At 35.8% G+C, this 12,845-nt stretch overlaps 1 long non-coding RNA gene across 1 annotated transcript; it reads left to right on the plus strand.

Moving 5' to 3' along the window:
• Window positions 1-2,729: 2,729 nt before the first annotated feature.
• Window positions 2,730-11,587, plus strand: LOC106000582. Its single transcript, XR_001175796.1, has 3 exons — window positions 2,730-2,927; window positions 7,069-7,162; window positions 11,392-11,587. It is a non-coding gene; the product is annotated as an uncharacterized LOC106000582 (long non-coding RNA).
• Window positions 11,588-12,845: the final 1,258 nt, after the last annotated feature.

The following is a 12,845-nucleotide window of genomic DNA, read 5'->3' on the forward strand; positions in this document are numbered from 1 at the left end:
TTTGTCATATGCCAGGCACCTTATGAATGTTTTGCTCATACAGGTAATTTAAGCAAAAAAACAAAACAAAACAAACCTTTGGAGGAAGGTAGTTTTATTATTCACACTTCAAAGTTTGAAAACTTAAGGCACAAAAGGTAAATATCCTTAGGACACACAGCTAGTGATCAGTACAGTCTGAATGTGGACCTTGAAGGATGAATTAAGGAGTCCAGACCTTTTACATACTCTGAAAAGATGTCATAGAAGTCTAGGTATAGGCTAGTTTCTCAACCCTCCATACCTAATTAGCTCTACCTTTTAACTGACTATTTGAAAGTGCCATTCAAATAGACTACTGGCTATTCAAACTGACTTCAAATTTTCTGTTTGAAAGTACCTTTAAAATCAAAGTGCCTTCCTCCAGGTACCAGCATCCTAATACCTATTATCAATTTTCTTTTGGTATACATACAGAAAAACTCAATTCGATATGGTCCATTTTACCTCCTTACTAAATAGGCACTCATACGTTCATCAAGTTGCCAAGTTGTCTGTCTCAGTTCCCTCAAGTGTACAAACCATTTACATAGCACTACTTACTAGGGCTGCTATGTGGAGGATTAAATGAGTAAATGCACAAAATGGGCTTGGCCCTGTGCCTGATACAAAGCAAACACTACACATTATTATTATTATTGCTATTAATTATCATTAGCATGGAGAGGCACTGACTTCTTCATAAAGTATAATCAGAAAACAAAATCCATCTGGGTGCCGGTGGCTCATGCCTGTAATCCTAGCTACTCAGGAGGCTGAGATCTGAGGATCTCGGTTCAAAGCTAGCCTGGGCAGAAAAGTTGGTGAGACTCTTATCTCCAATAAACCGCTAGAAAACCGGAAGTGGTGCTGTGGCTCAAGTGATAGAGTGCTCGCCTTGAGCTGAAAAGCACAAGGACAGCGCCCAAGCCCAGAGTTCAAGCTCCACGACCGACAGAAAAAAAAAAAGAAAACAAAATCCACATTTGTAATACTATTACAGTTGATAGAAGATATCTATTTGTGTGTGTGTGTGTGGGGGGGGTTACAGGGATTAAACTCAGATCCTGAGTGCTGTCCCTGAACTCTTTTGCTCAAGACTGAGCCACAGCTCCACTACTGTTTTTGAGTGGTGAATTGGAGTCTTATGGGGAGTTTTCTGCCTGGGCTGGCTTTGAACCGGGATCTTCAGCTCTCAGCTTCCTGAATAGCTAGAATTACAGGTGCATGCCACCAACACCTGGCCTAAATTTTTAAAAATATAAACACCTTATTTAATAGCTCGCATGCATTGATCACTTATTAGGTTAAAAAAATTGAGCTACAAATATATAGAATTTCATTTATATCTTAAGTATGTTCCTGCAAATGACTACAGCACCAAGAAATTAAGTAATCTGTCTAAGCCCCTCCTTAGGAATTGGGCCTTCATTTATAAAATTTATAAACTTCTCTGCAAATATGTACTTTTAGGTGTTTTACCAATAATTCCTTTCATACTTTAATATTTATTACTGTCCAAATATTTTTTTCCATGTGCCACAATAATTAAAATGATAAGTTATCACTGGTTCCAGTTCTAAATAGTTCATGAACCACTACAATTGCAATAAAAGGAGACTGAATTTAGAGTTTCAAGCCTATACTATAATCCAAGCTACTTGGGAGGTGAACATAGGGTCACTTTCTGAGAATGGCCATAGGAAAAATTCAGGATTCAATATGAAAAACAAAGCAAAAATGCCTAGCCTATTGGTCAAGTTGTATGGCACTTGCCATCATGAGGCTCTGAGTTCAAAACCCATTAAATGAGGGAGAGTATTGCAATCTTTAATATAATTTGGTGTATGGGGGGGTATCGTTTTCTTTCTGTTGATTTTCCTCTTGATAAAAAATAAAATAAATAAAAACAGAACTAAATAATAGGCCCAAGAACTAAAATTTTGATTCATTATTATTTAAAACCTGCTCTTAGGGAAGAATTGCACCCCAGCCTGTCTTCCCAAGCACCCAGGAGGCAGAGGCAGAAGAACTGTGAGTTGGAGACCAGACTAGGCCACACAGCTAGGCAATGCCATTCTAAGTAAATAAGTATGTAAGTAAATAAATAAATGGTATATTTTTAACAGCATACAATATGTCCTTTTTTTTTTTTGTCAGTAATGGGGTCTGCTTATGTGGTGCTGAAGAATTGAACCCAAAGCCTCAGCCATCTTCCCAGCCCTCCATTTTTGTATACTATTGTTTTATACTGTAGTTACTACATACAAATTCTTCTAGGTCATTTGCCACTAACCATTCACACTGGAAACATGAGACTAGAATCAGATAAACCAAACTGTACTATGTGAACAAACTGGGCTGTCTTTTCAGAGCCCAAGTGTACTGTGACATACGCAGGGCACTAGTTAAAAGACTGGGATAATGTGTGTGAAGGACCTGGCAGTTAGAAAACTGATGTTTGCATCTTTCTAGATTTCCTTTCTTGGTTGTAAATCACGTAAAAATGGTTAAGTTTTATTTTTACCACACTATGATTCGTTTCAAGGTAACCTACATAGTTCTTAACTCTGAGTGCCAAAAGAGATTGGCAAGACAAAAATCCACCTCTCTACTTCCAAAGGCCTGCGGAGGGCTCGGAAAGCGCTGGGAGGACCTCCGGTATCCCAGCATTCACCGCGCTCCCTCAGCAGCTCTCGCCCTGCGTCGTCTCGATGGTGAGCACCAGCTTCCGCCAGGGCCTTGGCGGCGGCGGCGGCGGCGACTTTTGAGTGCGGTAAACGTCTTCTAAGTTGGCTGCCGGATCGCGCGGGGCCGAGCGTGGAGGGGCGCGATGTCCGAGAAAAAGCAGCCGGTGGACTTGGGTCTCCTGGAGGAGGACGACGAGTTCGAGGAGTTTCCTGCCGAAGGTGAGCGTGGTGGGTGGCGTGGATGGTGACTCAGGCCTGCAGGTGGGGGCGCGGGAGCCGGGCCTAGCTCGGGCCGGGGTCGGGGTGGCGGGGACGGGAGGGGGCCTCAGCCCGTCCCGTGTGCTCGGCTCCGGGGGTCCGTGACCTTTCCGTTGGCGAGGCCCGGGGCTGCCGGATCACCACTCTTGAGTAGCCGGTGCTCCTCGAAGCGGGGGTGGGGGGCGGGGGAGGCGACCCCGCGGCCCGGTGTGGATGGGCCCTTGGCTGCTCAGCCTGGTGACCCGCCACCTCGCTCCCGTCTCCACGCCCTGCCTCACCTTCCCTTCGTTTAGCAGCCTTCTTTGGCTTTTCAACTTTTGTGGAATGAAGTTGTTGCGCCTACTTGAGACAGTGCGGTTTCTCCTAGGACTCTAAAGCTAATGAAGCCCGGGATGGAGGGAGCAGGATTCTAGGATATTGGCTTGGGTGTTGAATCCTCCTGCTTGACTTCTGCTGGTTCCTCACGGCTTTACAGGACACTAGATTGCTACACGTTCATTAACTTCCCAGCAGTAGAGGAGCTTTAGTTTTCTCATTGTAGGCGAAAGCTACAATTTCAGCTAATATTTCAGTGGCTGCTATGCTTTCCGGAACTAAAGTACATTGACAGTTCCTTACAAGTAACTTCTAATTGGTGGCTGTGTAATATTCAGGTCGTTAAGCAGGTGCTGAATGTGTTAAGGATCATTGTGAAATGCATTTTCCAGATTCTCGATTATTTAAACTGAAACTGGACTTTATGAGGAAGTCAAATCAAATTCCTAGGCAAAATTGATCGAAGTATGTTTTGGGAGGCTTTTACATGATTGGATATTTAGGACTGGAGAGCAACTTAGTGACGAGGAGGTTTTCATTTTTCATCCATTGTAAAGTCAGGTTCTTGGTAGAATGGAGATGAAAACAAATAATTTGCTTTGAACTTGCTTGGAATACTTTTTTGCACAAGACAAAACCTTGTTGATTTTTTTTTCCTCTGACAGATGTAGATGAGAGAAAAATGAGAAGACAGTTTTTTGCATTTTTAAAAAATTCTCTTCTTCCTTTGTCAGAAGCCTTCCCTTCCTTGCTGGAGTGACGTCTTCATTTTGTTCAGCCTCTGACAAACCAGCTGTACCATCCTTCTGTACCAGACTGGACTGATGAGCTTGGTCTCTTGACACCTCATCTGGAACCAGGCCTATTTTAAATTTGGACAGATACTCTCAGTTTGCATTTCCATCCACAGTTTATCTTTCATAAACTTGCTTATACTAAACATTAAACATAAAGTTGTTGCCAACTTTATAAATGAAAAATTAAATCCTATTATTTTAATTTGGACTTATTTGAAATTAATTATTAGGTTTTCCCTTTTTTACATTTTGTACAGAGTTTATATGTTTTGCATGCTTTGTGTATAATATGTATTACAGTGTGGAGGTTTAATAAATGTTGGAAATGCTGTTTTGTGATGTTCAGCTCATATCACTTAAGCTTTCTACATAGTAGGTATTTCTTGTTGATAAGCCAAATCTTTGTTTTCCTGTAAACAGATGACAATTTATAATGCTTAGTTATGACTTTAAAAAGTTATTTCTGAAATTCATTTGTAATGCTGAAAGGATGGATGGTATGATACTGAAAACCTTAATACATCTTCTGGAATAAGGAATTAAGTTTAAAAATTATATTAATATTATGAAGTAATTAAGGAAATTGATCCAGATTTCTGTTTTGCATATATGAACAGTCCAAATAAAAACAGTTCATATTTTATCAGCTCCTCTCCCCAAAAACAGTTTTAACATTTTTTTGTTCAGTCTTGGATTTACTTAATTTTTTACATACTATATTTGCTGGTTATGTCACTTCAGTTCTTCAACTTGAAACAGTTTCCATCTTTTGGGTTTGTTTTGTTCTTTTTTTAAACATTAATTTACATGAAGAAGCCAGTTTTAGAAAGTTCTGCCTTCTGGATTTGTCTGATAGTTTCCTCATGATTAGATTTAGAATAAAGTTTGTTAGCAAGATACTATAAAATACTATGTATTTCATACTACATTATATCAAGAAATACGGATTGTTCACTTCGTTAACATGGTGACCATACGTCTCTCAATTTTAAAATAATAAGCACTTTGTCCTCTTACCCAACCATTTTTCACCCTGTAACTTTAACATACATAATTGATCCTTGCCTGAGGTACTGTTTTCAAAATGGTGATTTTTCTGATTTTCATTTACATGTTTATGGATGGGAACTGTAAAAAAGAATATTAGTATCCCTCAAGTGTTTCTGTGGACTCACAAATTTTTTTAAATTCAGTGTATCATTATTTTAAGCAAGTGTCTGTTTCTTTTGACATATTTTTTTGGTATTAAAAAGAAATGTCCCAGATCTGAAATCAGCCATTTCTAAAAGGATTTGGGATTACTTTTAATAGGATAATGAATAAATAACATTTGAACTCAATTGAGGATAAGTATAAGTCAGGCCAGAGTAGGAGAAGATAGTACAAAGAGAAATGAGGAGCAGCATGAAATGGTTTAAGCAGTTTAAAGACATGAAGTATGAAGTTAGAGGTTAAATAAAAATGATGATCTTGTGCTTAATTTTTCATTACAGTTTTCACACTAGGAGATTATATTTAAGAGTATTTCGAGCAGCATGACTAACAACAAGGGACTTAACACAGTGGAATTGAATGTTAAATATTTTTGTTTAAACTTTGAAACAGTGTCTCCCTATTTAGCTGTGGCTGTGCAGCAAGACAGAAAAGCATGTTGATTTAGGATGGTGCAATTGAGAATATAGTTAAGTTTTGGTGGTCTTGAGCTTGAGTTCAGTAGGCATATGGAAAGGAGTTTGTAGAATTCTAAAGCCTAAGGTAGAGTTCTGCATTGCAAACAGATTTGGAAATCAACAGTGTATTACCAAACAATATCATTCAGGGAAGCACTAAAGGAGAATACCAGACAACAATGCATTCCTAATTCAGATATTCTGCAAAGAATTTGTGTTCAAGAGCGTAAATGAAAGAATTTTTGGCTATAAATTTACTTCATTGTATGCTCTTTAGTTTCTGAAGTAGAAGCAATACTTAGTTTTGGTGGTAGTATCTTATTGATAGTTCTTTCTTATATATCTAGTGGTATGGAATATCAGTGTTCTTAGTATTGCTTTCTCAATAGCTATTCTTTACTCCAGTACTAGAATGTCTTTCTAACTAAGCTTAGCTGAAATCTTAATCTACACCTTCCCTCTACGTCCAAAGGGGAAGGAAATTTTAGAAAGTTACGAACTGCAACAATACTCCTGATGCATATAAATTTCAGCACTGTGAGTGTAGTTTAAGTGTAAGAGCGCTTGTCTAGCAAGCTGCAGGCCCTGAGTTCAAACACCCTTCCACAGACATAAATTAAAAAGAGAAAGAATCTGAGTCTTATATTGATGTTATCAGAGACTAGTGATGACTTAAAACTTTACGTACTTTTTAATATCCATATGTGAATTATTAGTCCTTTCATGTTTAACAATTTTACATTCTATTCTGGTATCATCCTGCAGTTTGTTTTAGGGTTGCTGGTATGTATGTTTTGAAAGGTTATAGGAGACTGTGCAAAAGCTCAAAGAAAAGTCAAAATTTATCCCATCCAATTATTGTGTCAATAAATTCAGTAATGCATTTGAAAAATAAAAATCAGTGAAGTTTATCCTCCAGAAATTGTAAGTTTTCATGAAACACAGAATTTTTTTATGACTTGTTTTGGATTATCTGTAAATTCAAGAAACAAGGCAAAGAAACTGAGATTTATGGAGGAATGTTACAATTTCTTATAGCTATGATACTAACTTTTTGAATTCTGAATGTTCAGTGGCAAACTTTCTGAAGTTTTTTTTTTTTTAACTTACTGAGCTATAAAGGAAAAGTATTTAGACATCTGTTCCTATATTTATTTTTTACTAATTTAGCAGTAGTACTAGAGTTCAGGCTTGCTAGGTAAGCCACTTGATCCCTTCGCCACAATTGCTGCTTTTTGTTTTTTGTTTTTGATTTTGTTTTTCAGAAAGGACTGTTGAGACCTTTGCTCTGTCTTTAACAAACTCTGTTTCTGTTTTTAGATTGGGCTGGTTTGGATGAAGATGAAGATGCACATGTCTGGGAGGATAACTGGGATGATGACAATGTAGAAGATGACTTCTCCAATCAGTTAAGGTAGGTTTTAAGCTGAAGTTTTATTATAGTTCAGTATTAATTGTAAGCCTTGAATATGTAACTTGTATAAATAATTGTTCTCTTAAACTGTACTTTAACCTTTGAAATAAATAGATTTTTGGATTATGTAAAATAAGACATTACCTTCTTGAGTTTCTATGTTTTTGAATAGGACTTTTGGTCTTTCTAGTTTACGAAGATATTTAAATAGAAGCCTGTTGGTGGTTTTTGTGAGGTTAATTCTATCAATATTGAGTATTTTGATGGAAATTAGTATTATAAAGTGCTGGAATACCATAGATTAGTGATTCCCAAATCTGAATAGAGTTTGAGGTCATGGGAATGTACTTTTTCTTGTTTAAATACAAATCTGTCTTATAGACTTTAATCTGGATATTTCATATAAATGGAAGAAGTTTCTTCACGAGACTTAATTTCAGAGTTTATCCATGTGATGGCAAGCATCAGTATTTTATTCCTTCTTATGGCTAAATAATGCTTCATTAATGTGCGTATGCTGGTTTTTTGTTTTGTTTTGTTTATTGGTGCCCATCCTGGGGCTTGAACTCAGGGCCTCACCACTTCCAGCTTTTTGCTGGGTAATTGGAGATAAGAATCTCATGGTTTTTCCTGGCTCTGCTGGCTTTGAGCATTGATCCTCAGATCTCAGCCTCCTAGGATTACAGGCATGAGCCACCAGTCTGGTAGGTTAAACTATTTAATTGGAGATAGTCTGGATTTTTCTGCCCAGGTTGGCTTTTAAGTTCAGTCCTCAAATCCCAGTTTCCTGAAGCACTAGGATTGCAGACACCAGCCACCAATGCCCCACTTAGCTTTTCCATTTTTGTGTAAGGTGTTTATTGTAGGGGGAATCTTAAAGAAAAGAAAAGGTCATTGTACAGCAGGCACTAGCTAGTATACCACCATTAAAAACAAATTTCAAAATTTCATTATAAATCATTTCACTTCTCATTATAATCATATGCTGTTAGAAAATTTAATTTCAGACCTTCCAGTGCTATTCCACGTTCTTAATTTTTTCTTCTTTGATGTTTTTTTTAAATTTTAAAAATTGAAACTAAATGAATTTTTCTTCCTTTACTACTCAGCAATCAGATTTCTCTAGTTTTGTCTTTCATTGGTCATAAGAGCACCTTATCCTAAAAAAACTGTTAATGAATATAAGGTTTTTTTTAAATCAGAACTTTCAGTAGTAAATACTGATCAATTGAATGTCTCGTTAGTACCACCTTTTGTCTTTTTACTGGCTTAGAAATAGAGTATAATCTGTATATTTCTTATGATGTAATGTTTCATTATATTTCCAGCTGCTATATTTTCCAATTTGAATCATGAGGTTTTTCCCATTTAAAGTTGTTGATACTGTCAAATAGAACTTAGAATGGAAATGTTCTTTAATTCACCCAATCCAATACAGTCACATATGGCTATTGAGCCATTAAATATAGCTAGGGCAGTTGAGGAACTGCTTTTAAATTTTTATTTCATTTAAATAATCATATATTACTACCATAGTGAACAATATAACCTCAGACATTCCTTCTTTAAGACATTTGTATTGATTCACAAGTCTCCTGCAGGTGTTCTTTATAAGGTCTTTATAAAATGCATGGAAGCCCTTATTATGGTATCAAAAACCGTGAAAAAGAGCATAATTCACTGTTTTCTAACATTGTTTTATTCTAATCCTGAGATGCAGTTTCTACTTTAGTCAGAGTGCCTGAGTTTCACTTTGAATCTGTTGTAATGACCTTAAGCAAGTCACTAAATGAATTAATACTGTAAGGTATGAATAGTTGTGGTGTTTGTTAAACAAAAATTCAACATATCATACTTCTCATTTGTTTTTCTCACAGTGTAATTACCTTTAACAAATAGAAATATAGTAAGGCTTTATGTGTCCAGTAATTAAGAGTCATTTTTGTTTCTGATACTATTTGTTTCTCTGCACATAAGTAAAAATAGTGTTATGAAGTACATTCAACTTGTATCAAGTCTTAAATTTTAAAAAGCCAGTATAATTATTGATTTACCATGCCAGGCGGAGTCATTAAAATAAAACTCAGAACCTAGTTTTTGCCGTTTTTTTCCCCCCCTTATTTTGTTTGCAGGGGAAATATGGCTGCCTTTGCTGCAGTCTATATTTATTGCATGTGTTCTATGATAGTGCAACTGTTCCGAGCTTCTTCCCTCTTTTTTGTTTCTGTTGGGTATTTTTCATACTGCAGATTCATGATACAATGGTTTGGTTTTGTACTTTATAGCCTCAATTTATTTTATGTTTAGTTTGTTACACTTTTAAGGTTTAGCAAAAAACTTTTCATAGTCCCCAAGAATTTAGTTGATAGCATTTCATTATTTCCTGTATGTTAAAAGCAGGTTATACTCGTAATTAATTAATTAGTAACTACCTCCCATGCAGAAGACTGTACACAAACTTGAAGGGTTAAGTTTGATGTACTTGTTTAAATCTTAGGTTGAATTTCTGGGGCATTGTTTTTGTCCAAATAAAAGAAATTGAATAATCTGTAGGGAGTTTATAAAAGGGAATAGAAAGCTGGTGTTTAAGAATGCTTTGCAATTCTTTCCATTTTAAATAGGAAAAGTATAACATTTTAGCTCAAGATAAAATATAAAGACAATTCTACATTCTCTGAAGAGTGGCAACAAAAGTTTTTGTTGGAAACATTTGAGGGGCTCTCTGTGATTAAAAATAAAAGCTTTTAGCTTTTATTTTAGCTTTTCCCTTCAGCCTTAGTTCTTATCATGATATTGTATTACATTTATATAACTTCCTCTCATTTAGCCCTCAGAACAAAAAGGATAAGTTGTTATAATGAAGGACAGATAATACAATTTTTAATTCCCTGAGGGGAGAGGAAGGCTCCCAAATGAAGCAATTTAGTTAAACTTACCAAAAGAAAAACCAGAGTTTGATTTGCACTGCCCATTTGTACTCTACACCCAAGCAGAAGACAGGATGAAATAATTTCTAACCTTGATATGTCACAAAATTAGTTTACTATTTGGATTATAAATAACAAAAAATGTCAGAAAATTGAAAGAGTTTGGCAATTGAGTAGTACACATTTTTCCTATCATATGTTTTTTGCATTGGGCTAACATTTGATAGTGTAAGAACATCTAAACCAATTATGCTTGAGAACAAATGTCATTGTATCTTACTGCTGTAGACCATGGTAACCATACTTTACATTTATACATCTATACCGAGACTGGCCCTCCAATAGTTTTGTCTTGAACCTTGATAAAATCTGGATAGTGGTAAATGAGATGCTGGTAATATTCAAAATGATCATTTAAATAGCTGAAGTTAATTACAGGGTTAAACTTTTTTGTGCAAGTGTTTTATGTGGTTATAGCACTCAAAACCTCAGATTTAATCCACATTTAAAATTAGGCAGTTTTAATATTTTTTGACATTTATTATATTTAGTTTAACAGCATATAGGATATACAGAAAACTTACACATCTTTACATTTGTTAATGCTTTTTCTTGGTTAGAAAATAAATATCATTATACAATCTGTTCTTTCTGTAAATAGTAACTGTGATTGTTGTAAAATCTGTAAAGATTTGGTATTCATGTGTAGTCAAAAGAATGTGGCTCAGTGATACAATACCTAGTTAGCATGTGTGAAGCCCTGAGTTTAATTCCTACCACCACCAAAGCAAAAACAATGATTTATGTGTAAAGATTTATTAGAAACAGTACATTTGTAGTCTCTCACATTTCTTCCATAAAGCAATTTTTTTTTTGGTCCAGTCGTGGGGCCTGAACTCTGGGCCTTGGCGCTGTCCCTCAGCTCTTCAGCTCAAGGCTAGCATTCTACCACTTGAACCACAGCGCCATTTCTGGCTTTTTTTTTTTTTTCTGCTTATGTGGTACTGAGGAATCGAACCTAGGGCCTCATGCATGCAAGGCACTGAGCCACCTTCCCAGCCAACTAAAAGGAAAGGAAAATTGTATTAGTGCCTTATTAATATGTATTTACCTTCCTTACATAAATCTCTGTTTAGGAACTAAAATAAACCTATTTGGACAAGAGTTCAAGGCGGTGCCCAGGCTCAACTTATTTATTTAATATTTGTTGTATTAATACTTATAACTATTTTTTAAACCATCTGTTTCTTTGAGTTATTATAAAGAATGCTTAGTGATGTTGTTCTTTGTGTTTTATTGCAGAGCTGAACTAGAGAAACATGGTTATAAGATGGAGACTTCATAGCATCTAGGAGAAATATTGAAGTAAACTTTTAACTGCACACTAAATTCTAGAACAAACCAGGATGGGATATTTCTAAAAATATGCATATTTCATTATCTGTTTGGATTTGTTTTTGTAACAAAAAATAAACATTTCGATGTAATCTTGCTTTGGTTAGATGCTTTAATCTTTTGACTCTTTGTTAATTTTATTTTCATGTTTTTGATGAACTTACAATATGACAATAAAATTCCACCTTATGAAACTTTCTTTTTTAATTTTAACGAGGGCTCAGGTTAAGTCATCTATAGCTAAAATTCTTTTTTTTTTCTTTTTTTGTCAGTTGTGGGGCTTGAACTCTGGGCTTGAGCACTGGCCCTGCATGCTTCAGCTCAAGGCTAGCACTCTACCACTTGAGCCACAATACCACTTCTGGGTTTCTGGTGGTTTATTGGAGATAAGAGTCTCACAGATGCCTGAACTGGCTTTGAACCACAGTCATCAGATCTCAGCCTCCTCAATAGCTAGGATTACAGGCATGAGCCACTGGCACTCTGCCTTGTAGCTAAAATTCTTAAGCAACATCAATTAAATGTTGGTCCCATTTTATGGGGTACTGCTTTTACATTACATTAAATTTTAATGTCATCTGTATTTTGATAGTTTAGGCAACATTTGCTGACATTTATAAGGTGACCCTTCAAAACCTATGTTTTTAAAATACTAATCATTTTAAATTGCTGTGATTTAGGTAGTTCCTGAGCCACTAATGCTGTTGATGAATGTTATGTGTAAAAGTCCATTGGATGTAGATCACAGTCCTGAAAATAGCATATTCTGTTCAAATTAGGTAATTAGGCATAAAATATCAATATGTGATATTCTCAGGTACTACAGATTAATACAAAAAGTTTCTCCATGGTGATTACTGTTGCTACATCAGCTCTTATGAGTGGGGCATTTAATTTGCTACTCTGTAAAGGATTCTTTTTTTGAGAGAATATTTTCAAAATAACAGTATTGTTAAATAATTTAAAGTACAAAATTATTTAACAGTGCAATAAATAGGCACCATACTAGGAGTTAGTCATCTCAAATGTAAATCATGTGTCATAATTATTTTGAACATTAGTATGTTTTTCCCTTGGTTAGAGCTACAATCTTTGCCCTGCCTGAGCTACTAGGTGATCAGATGGAATAAGGAAAACAGAACAACTTTGGAAAGTAGAGAAACCTTATACATATAAGCAGTATTTTTATAAACACAACGAAGTATTTTTTCAAGATTCTGGTTAGTGGTTCCAGCATCACTATTAGACCTCATAATCATGGCCACCCTGACAATACCAGGTCAGTACCCACAATAATTGTATTACTTCATGTTTAAATTCATGAGGTACAGTTTTAAACAGGAATTGGGCAGAGGCTCAAG

The sequence above is a fragment of the Dipodomys ordii genome, unplaced genomic scaffold (genome assembly GCF_000151885.1).
Source record: "Dipodomys ordii isolate 6190 unplaced genomic scaffold, Dord_2.0 Scaffold227, whole genome shotgun sequence".
In the NCBI taxonomy this organism is placed as follows: Eukaryota; Metazoa; Chordata; class Mammalia; order Rodentia; family Heteromyidae; genus Dipodomys; species Dipodomys ordii.